Below are 10,502 nucleotides of genomic sequence, written 5' to 3' on the forward strand. Positions count from 1 at the left end.
GAGGCACACACTTGTCAGTCTGGGGCCTTCATTCCCTGAAGCAATAAAAGAGGAATTAGGTATTTTATCAAAGTAAATGAGAGCTCAACAGCCATGCAAGTCTAGAAGAACACATAGTTTTGAAATATCTAGGAAAATACTATATTCTCCTTTTTATTTATTTACTTATAACAAGCATATCTATTCATTGTTAGAATAATCAACAGAGGGGCACCTGGCTGGCTCAGTAGTTGAGTGTCTGCCTTTGGCTTGGGTTATGATCCCGGGGTCCTGGGATTGAGTCCTGCATCAGGATCCTTACTGGGAGCCTGCTTCTCCCTCTGACTATGTCTCTGACTCTCTCTCTGTCTCTCACAAATAATAAAAAGTCTTAAAAAAAAAAAAGAATAATCAACAGAGAAGTGCACAATTAGAAAGTGCATTCCTTCCTTCATCTGCTCTTTACCCTCCTCACTTGCTAGACTCCCCACTGTTAAAGTCTGTTTATCTCCTAAAAGTATTTTCATTCAAATACTATGTGCATGGGTGTATTCAGATACACTTTATACAGAGTCACACATGTATTTTTAAGTGGGGTCCTACAACAGGTATTGTTCTATAACTTGCTTTTTAAAAATTTTACAATGTATCATAGATACCTGTTCATACAGACCTCTCATTTCCACCCCCTTCCAGCTTTATTGAGTTCTAGTTGACAAATAAAAATTGTATATATTTGAGGTGTTCAACATGTTGTTTTCGATCAATGTGTGCATTATGCAATGATTTCCGCAATCCAGCTAATTAACATATCAATCACTTTTTCTAGGTGGGGAGATGATCTACTCTCTCAGCAAATTTCAAGACTGCAATACAGTACTATTAACTATGGTCACCATGTTGTCCATTACATCTCCAGAACTTATTCATCCTGCCATAACTAAACCATTGTACCCTTTGACCAACATCTCTCTGTTTCCTCCAACCCCCAGCCTCTGACGACCACCATTCTAATCTCTGCTTTTATGCATTCAACATTTTTAGACACCTCTTGTTCTTTTTATTTTTTTAAAGTTTTATTTATTTATATTAGAGGGAGAAAACGAGAGGGGGGTAGGGAGAGAGGGAGAGAAATAGACTCACCGCTCAGCGCAGAGCCTGATCCCACCATCCTGAGATCATGACCTGAGCAAAAATCAAGAGTCAGACCTCAATGGACTGAGCCACTCAGGTGCCCACCAAGACCTTACATTCTTTTTAAAGCATGAAGAGAGTTCCATTGTATGGACATGCCATAGTTTATTTAACTACCTCCCTACAAATGAAGATACAGGTTACTTCTGGTGGGGGGGGGTTCTTAACTATTACAAATGATGTTCAGATGTGTGGGAAATATCAGAAAGGGAGACAGAACGTAAAGACTGCTAACTCTGGGAAACGAACTAGGGGTGGTAGAAGGGGAGGAGGGCGGGGGGTGGGAGTGAATGGGTGACGGGCACTGGGTGTTATTCTGTATGTTAGTAAATTGAACACCAATAAAAAATAAATTAAAAAAAAAATGATGTTCAGGAGCACCTAGGTGGCTCAGTTGATTGAGCATCTCCCTTCGGCTCAGGTCACGATCCCAGGATCCTGGGATCCAGCTCCTCATCAAGCTCCCTGCTTGGTGAAGAGTCTTCTTCTCCCTCTCCATCTGCCCCTCCCTTCCCACCCATGCTCTCTCTCTCTTGCTTGCTTTCTCTCTCAAGTAAATAAATAAAATCTTAAAAACAAAAACACACAGAAAAACAAATAATGCTTCAGTGGATAATAATAATGGTTCATTTAAAAAAATAATAATAGTTCATTAATATGAAAGAAAACAATGTAGGGATAAATAGGCTAGAACAAACTTGGGATAAGTAGATATAACAACACCCTTACCAGCGAGCCCCAGGTGGGGCACCTGAGACAAACAGACCCTTCTCAGTTTAGCTCCTTGTTATTTCAGATCACTAGCTGGTGCCAAAGAAAGAACCCAGCGGGGGTGGAGGGTGGGGGGGAAACAAGTTAAAGAAAGAAAAAAATTGCACAGCAGTAGTTTTGAGAAGTTGTTTAATTTGAACTACATGTATATCTTAAAGAGAACTAAGTAGCAAGTGTGTAGAAACCCCACAGAGTAACCATAGCATGTGTAAGGAGGATTGTCTATAAGGCTCAGATTGATGGCATTTTAAGAAAGAAAACAATGGTGACAGTGAGAAAATGTTTGAGCATTTAGTCTCCATGTCAGTCCCTGTAGGACAAGGGCTGTGTCTTATTCGTTTGTAGCCTCAATACTTGGCTTAATTCCTGACAAGTAAAAGGTGTTCATAAGCACTCAAAGAAAAGCAAGGAAGACTACTCTCTAGAGGACCAAGTCTTTTGGACATGAGCCAGCAGAATCGACCTGAATGTAGATAAATCTTGATTTGTGACTTTAAAAATTATTTTAAAATGTTAAAACATTTAGCTTAAGTTGAGAAGCAGTAAGTTTTTTTTTTTTTTAAAGTGTCCCTAAAAGCCTCTGTTATTTAATTTAATGTCTCTGCGTACTCTTTGGGTCTCATTCATTGCCTGCTCAAAAATATGTAATGAGTTAAACTGTAACTAACTGGTCATTGAATTTTTAAAGATTATTTTTTTAAGATCGACATCATTTTTCTTGAACCTATCACTGGAATTGTTTTGTGTCTAGTTGCCGGTTGTGTCAGTAGGCTAGTTTCTGCCTCTTGGCCTCAAGATTCATGTTCCTAAATGAAGTAAAAAGAATCAAGTGACCGGGGGCATGTCTCCCATCTTGTTAACAGAGAAATTCAGGGGAAGTGTTTAAGACACCATCATCTGTGTGAAGGTCCTGTTAACTGGCTAACTATGGTTCAATCAACCAAAGGCTCAGATAACTGGGTCTGTGTGTGTGCATTTCTTAAGATAATGTGATGAAGAAAAGGATAAGTGAAAGATAAGCAGACTGATATGAAGGGATTCACTTTTTTAAAAAGAGAAGATCCAGTTTGGGTCACCCTCACCTTCTATAACAGGGTCAGCAAATTACCAAAAATACACCAAAGGGAACAGTGCCTACCCTGTTCACCATCAGCTGAATTCTCCAGAAAGGTAATCCATACTTATCATGATGACTTCAATGCAGTAGGGGAAGAAAGACTTTATTAAACTCGGTAGCATCCCTTGTATTATATTTCAATGCTCCATATAGTCATTCATTCAACAAACATGAGCAGAAAGAGTAGATAACCAGGAAGGCCATTCTCTAGTCATTCTGAATCAGCAGGATTGTTCTATTGAGACTTTTAATCACTTCGGTCCTCAAACCAACCTTGAATTCTCCCTCCATCTGGGCAGAAGCTCTAGTTCATAGTAAGACACACTTCAGAGTACTCTGAATAGGCTGTGGATAGAATCATAGAATCATCTGCTGGGAAGTGGCCCACCAACCTTGTAAAAGAGGAGGAGTGATCTGGGTAAAAGGACATTTTTAGAATCATCTTTTAGCCGTGTGGCTCTGAGGGTTGCAAACTAGACTGACAGCTGTGGTCTTGGGTTCTGGCCTTTATTACTAGGTTGCTGTCTGACTTTGGGCTTCGTCTTCTTGATCATAAAATAAAAGAGTTCAATTATGTGGTGGAGATTAGTAGCATCTACTAGCACATGGAACAGGAATGCTGATAAAACCACATCAAGGTAAGTTTTTAAAATCTTAAAAGCTGGGCAGCCTGGGTGGCTCAGCAGTTTAGCGCAGTGTTCGGTCCAGGGCATGATCGTGGAGACCTGGGATTGAGTCCCACGTCGGGCTCCTTGCATGGAGCCTGCTTCTCCCTCTGCCTGTGTCTCTGTCTCTGTCTCTCTCTCTCTCTCTGGGTCTCTCATGAATAAATAAATAAAATCTTTTTTAAAAATCTTAAAGACTTAACTATCCTTTATAGATATGGGGAAAAAAACCAAAACCCTGGAAATTCTTTTTTTTTAAAGAAAAGAATCCCAAATTGACTGAATTTGGGATTCCAAATGATGCCCTGACTGAAGCCATCATTTGCCTGATAATCACCAATCTAGAGAAGTGAAGAAAGCCTCATCTCCAGGTCTCTTAGCCTTTGTAACCAGTCACTGTGAGGCAGGGAATGTCTTGTGTTATCCTTCGGTACCTGTAGGTATCTAGAGTTGCTCTAGAGAACAAAATCTTAAAGATGAGTTTTCTATATTGGTTCAGGAGATTTTGGAATTGGTTCTCTAATTTGGTTAGATTTAAAGACACTAATGGCTCTATTTTCCATAGCACTGATGGTCCATAGTGTGTTGTGACAATAGAGATACACAAAATATGAGCATCAGATGCTCATAAGCAAATATTTACAAAAGGAGGCTAGGTTCTGGGTGACCACATAAAAATGATTCTTCGAAGGAAATCCATTGCTGGCTCTTATAGGAAAGAGATGTCCCCACCTAGCCCCCTTTCTTGTTACTACAACAACTTACTGCTGACCTGGAGAATGTGGCTTTGGAAAGGGCTGGTTTTGCTTTGCTGGTTGCTGAAAGCCCCTGGGGTTGGGAGCAGCGGCCTGGAGGCAGCACATATTGTGTCACTTGGCTAGGAGACATCTCGTGAGGCAACATGAAGTGGTGTCTGTTTGGATCATTTTTTTTTTCCTGCCTCCTTATCCCATTTTTAAGAGTCAGTGTAATAATAACAATCATGACATAGTGATCACTCACATGGACCTTTGCATGTGCCAGGCACATAGCTCTCGGGCTGTAGACAGATTCCTATATTTAATTTTTACAACACAACGAGGTATTATTACTAATCCAATTTTACAGATAGGGAAATGGAGGCAAATCCAAATAGTTAATGAGCAAGGAGCCAGGACTGGAACCCAGGAAGTCTGGTTCCAGAGTCTATGCTCTCAGTGCACTTAGATGACCCATAGGTCTGTGTGCATCCCAACCACACCACTCAGTGGTGATATGATCTTGGACTGGACTCTAAAACTCTTTGAGCCTCTGTCTCTGAATCTTAACATGGGAATAAGAACATTTCCTGCTTGAAGGAATTACTATGAGCCGGAAGTGAGTTGATGAAAGGAGAGGGCTCAGTCCAGGACCTACACATCCTAAGGGCTCAGTAAATGGCCTTCACATTCACTAAGACACCAAAGTACTACAGGCACAGTCAACTCATCCCAGCTCAGTGATGGAGGAAAAGGATGCTTGATAGTGGGTAAGCTGGTGATTACAACACTGTAGGAGAGAGAGCTCTGGACCCAGGAGCACCATGAGGAGAGCAGGGACACTCAGGAAAAATGTTTGTTTTGTCAAAACAGGTTAGAAAAATATTGCTTTGGGAAAAATATTTAGTGTTCCTCATCCTAGAGAAGTGAGTCAAGACTATGACTAGGAGGCTACTGAAATTGTTCTGCTGCTCCATAGACAGGCTGGTTGTCTCCCTTCCCTCCTGCCCTGACACCATTCATCCAGCTCGGCTTATCATCTCTGATGGGCCACAGGGAGACCCTCCCCTATGGATCCCGTGGATCCCAGTTAATGACCTACTTGATGAAGTATCTTGATTTCAGAAGGTGATGTGGATAAGTGAAGCAACAAGGCCAAGGGTCTCCAGATGCCCACATAGGTCAGCCTTGGTTTGAATAATGGGAGGTCACAGGTCAGCAGTCCAGGTTGGAAAGAGTTGGCTCAACTAACCAATGTAAAAGAGACCCTGCAGTAAGAGAACAAAGAAAAATTGTATCAAAAATAAAAATTGAATATATCCATACAATGAAATATTATTTAACCACAAAAGCAATAAAACACTGGTGGATGCTACTCCATGGACGAACCTTGAAAGCATTATTAGAAGTGAAAGAAGCCAGTCACAAAGGACTGTTGTATCATGTTGTATGATTCCATGTGCAGACACACTTCATGTATGTGGAATCAAATAATTTGTGGAAAGTAGATTAGCTATCACAGGGGAGGGAAAAGGGCCTGATGGGTATGAGGTTTCTTTTGGCTGATGAAAATGTTTGGAATTGTATAATGGTGATGGTTGCACAATACTGTGAATAAAGTAAAAACACCACTGAATTGTACACTTAAAACTGTAAAAATTATGATGTTTTTATGTTGAGTGAGTTTTATCTCCAATAAAAAATTAAGCAATAAATTCTAACATTCTAAAACAAACATATCCAAAAGGTATGAATTTTAGAACTCGTAGTCTTCGTATTTTTTTCCTGCATATTCTAAATTTTCCATAATAAGGATGAATTCCTCTTAAAAATGTTTTATTTTGAAATAATTCCAGATTCAGGGAAACTTGCAAAGATAGCACAGGATGGTCCTGGATACTCTTACTCATTTCTCTCTGTAGTTACATCTTATTTAACTATAGTACAATAAGAAAGCCAGGAAATTGATACTGGTACTGGGGGGGGGGAGGGGCGCACACGTACATGTGGTATTTTATCACATGTGTAGATTTGTGCAACCACCACTGCAATACGGATGCAGAACCATCCCATGACCACAAAGATCTCCCTCATGCTACCCTTTATAGTCACACTCCTCCCCTTCCTTCTCACCAACTGCTCATCTCTATAATTCCATCTCTATAATTTCAAGAATATGGTATCAATGGAATCACACGGTATGTGGCCTTTTGAAATTTGCCTCTTTCACTCCACACAATGTCCTGGAGGTCCTTCCTGGTTGTTGCATGTATATCAATAGTTTGCTTTTTTGATGTTGTTGAGTATGATTCCATGGTGCGACGTGCCACAGTTTAACTAGCTATTGGTGTGACATTTGGTGTTTTGCAGATTTTGGCTATTGCAAACAAAGCTGCTATGAATACTCCTGTTCAGGTTCTTTCACTTCTCTGAAATAATGGCCCAAGAATAAACTGCTGAGTTGCATGGCAAGTCTATGTTTAGTTTTTTAAGAAACTGCCAAACTATTCTCCAGAGTCACTGTACCATTTTACGTTCCTACTAGCCATGTATGAGAGATCTGGTTTCTCTGATTCGCTGTCAGCATTCAGCATTGACACTAGTTTTTTACATTAGCTGCCTTACTAGGTGTGTAGTGGTATCTCATCATGGTCAAATGCATTTCTTTAATGGCCAGTAATGTTGAACATCTTTCCATGTGCCTTATTTGCCATCTGTATATCCTCTTCAACAACATGTCTCATATAGGTTGCCCGTTTTCTAATTAGGTTGTTTGTTTTTACTGTTGAAATTTGAGCATTTTTTATGTGTTCTAAATACAAATCCTTTGTCAGATGTGTGGTTTGCAAGTAATATTTCCTCTCAGTCTACAGCTTGTCTTTTCATCCTCTTTACACAGTCTTTCACACAGCAACAGCTTTTAATTCTTCTGAAGGGTAATTTATACTCTTTTTTTTTTTTTAATGGATGTGCTTTTGGTGTCAGGTCTAAAGATTCTCTTCGTCAAGCCCTAGATCTTGCAGATATTCTCCATCAAGGTTTCTAGGTAAGAATCACTTTTTGAAAGAACATTTTTTTTTCGAAGTCTAAAAGAAAGACATGCCTATTGTAGACCATTTGGAATATAAAGAAAAGCTCAATGGGGAAAGTTAAAAATCACTAATAAAACCAACATCCAGAAATATGCTTGGTATTAGATGCCAGGACTTGCAACTTAATAAAAATGTCACCTCCTTTATAATGGGAAAACAGAACCCTCCAACAGTAAACTGCACTATTGAGTACCAACCCAAGTGCTGAGGAGAGGTGCTTCTCGTAATGCCAAGATCAGCTGGGGGAGTTGCCATTCGGAAAAGGCTAAGAACTACTGACCCAAACAGTGAAACTCATGTTTATGAACCACAGCTGTTAGTCACAGACTGTAATTGCCCTGCCAGATAAAGAAGCTATTTAAGAGAGCAGGTTGCAATAGCTGAAAAGAAACAGAAAATAGTCTTTTGGAAATCACAGGATTGTAACTAAGGGAATATCAGGTTTGAAGGTGGAACGGATTTTGGTGAATTCACTGGCCTGGGACAGGCTGATCTTATGTGAAGATGATCCAGCCCTGGCTGATGCTCTGTTCCACTGGAGGGAAATTGGTTGAGGTTCTCTTTTACAAATCCTGGCATGTGGGGGCTTTTAATAGCTAGAATCCTTCCAGCCTACCCACTTCTGGGCACCTGGAACTTTGCTTTTCATCTCGCCCCTCTCACTTGCCTGACATGTTGGTCACACGGTGACAGTAGTGATCAGAGCAGTGGAGTCCAACAGTACTCACCCCTACCCTCACCCCACCACCTCTACACAGTAGATGTAAGCTGGTCTTAAAACAAAGCATTAGATAGACTTCAGAGGATTTGCTCCCTACCCTTCACCGCCAACCTTCTGAGAAACTGATATTTTATGAAGGAGCATTTTGTGGGGTGCCTGGGTGGCTCAGTGGGTTAAGCCTCTGACTCTTGGTTTCCTCTTGGGTCATGAATCTTAGTGTCATAAAATCAAGTCCTGCCTGGGGCTCCTGCTCAATGGGGAGTCTGCTTCTCCTCTCTCTCCCTCTGCCCTTCCCTTAGGTGAGCACTCTCCCTCTATCTTTCTCAAATAAATAAATAAATAAATAAATCTGAAAGAAGAAAGAAAGAAAGAAAGAAAGAAAGAAAGAAAGAAAGAAAGAAAGAAAGAAGAAAGAAAGAAAGAAAGAAAGAAAGAAAGAAAGAAAGAAAGAAAGAAAGAAAGAAAAAGAAAGGAGGGAAGGAAGAAAGAAAGAAAAGGCACTTAGTGAAACTTGCTGTTTAAATTGTTTAGTGGCATTAGGAAATAATCCTGAATTGGATTTGGTCAGTCTAGATTTTCAAGCATTCATTTGTACTCGAGTCTGCTTGAGTTTCTCTCTCCCTCTCCCTTTGCCCCTCCTCTCACTCTCTCTCTCTAAAATAAATAAGTAAATCTTTTAAAAAATTTAGATTAAGGGATGCCTGGGTGGCTCAGCAGTTGAACATCTGCCTGTGGCTCAGGGTGTGATACCAAAGTGCCAGGCTCAAGTCCCGCATAGGGCTCCCTGCGTGGAGCCTGCTTCTCCTCCCTCTGCCTATGTCTCTGCCTCCCTCTGTGTGTGTCTCTCTCGTGAATAAATAAATAAACTCTTAAAAAAATTTTAGATTAAGAGTTAATTATGTGGTGAAAATTGCAATCTAAATGTCCATTAACTTAAATTATGATAGATCCAGACAAAAGCCCAGCATTTATTGTCATGGAAAGGTGCCTACACATATTGAGTTTTTAAAAGCCAGTTATAAATTAACAAGTAGATTTTTAAAAAGGCATTAGGAAAGAAATATAACAAGATATTATCAGTGGTAATCTCTGGATGATTAGTTATGGAGAATTTTATTTTATTTTTTAATTTTCTCATAAGCTTTCCAAACCTAATTGCACTGAGCTTATATTGCATTAATAATCAGGAAAAAAGAAAACTGATTCTCATCAGTGGTCATAGGGTTGCATGTTAAACAGAACTGTATATATAATTCACAATTGTATTTACTAGTTTTATGAGTTGTAAAAACTCGTATTTTGAAATATTCAAAAGGGACAAGAAGTATAAAGTGAAAAGTAAGAATTCTCTTGTGAATCCCATGTAACTACTGTCAACAAAAAATACATATCTCAAAAGCACAAATTAAATAGTGAGAACAGATCTGAACTGCAGAAGCTAACGTGAAGAGGTGCAGAGGTAGGAGACAACCTTGAAGACAAGTGAACGAGATTTACCAGCCTACTGCCGGCCACCCCTCAGCCCACTCCCAGAACATTCACTTATAATCACATTGCCCTTCTAATAAGGGAAATCGCCCTCTTTACACTCTGAGCACGTGGGTTCCAACAGACATTGACATCTAGTCAGGCATGCAAATTAGCATGGGCCCTAAAACCCAAATGAATCAAGTCAAATTCAAATTACAGAGCACACTTGGGCGGTAAGTCACAGAAGCAGCAGGCACTGCTACCGAGTGTGAAAGGAAGGCTCTTCCTCTCTCCTGTTCCCGGTCACCCCCAATTGGTTTATTTAATAGTTCACTCCCCATCCTCCATGCTTTGGCTTTAATGTCACTTTCTCAAAGAAGAGAAAAATTGGCTTGGCTAGATTGGCATAGCCCCTTACTTTATTCTCTATCATCATCCCTGATCATATCCTTGGGAGCACTTATTACTATTTTGTAATTTTTAATTTAATGTAATGTAATGTAATTTAATTTAATTTTAATTTTATGTACTTGTACCTGAGCTCTACCTTCCCTCTCTCCCCAGATTGTAAACTTCCTAAGGGCTGGGACCGTGTGTGTGTGTGTGTGTGTGTGTGTGTGTGTGTGTGTAAATGCTGGCTTTGTTTAGCCAGCTTTTAGTCCATAATGGGCATTTAATAAATACAGTGTAAATAAAATGGAATATTTTACAAGTCCATTTTGAGATGACATTCTAATTTCCTTAATGTTTTAGATA

The sequence above is a fragment of the Canis lupus genome, chromosome 18, assembly GCF_011100685.1.
Source record: "Canis lupus familiaris isolate Mischka breed German Shepherd chromosome 18, alternate assembly UU_Cfam_GSD_1.0, whole genome shotgun sequence".
Taxonomy (NCBI): Eukaryota; Metazoa; Chordata; class Mammalia; order Carnivora; family Canidae; genus Canis; species Canis lupus.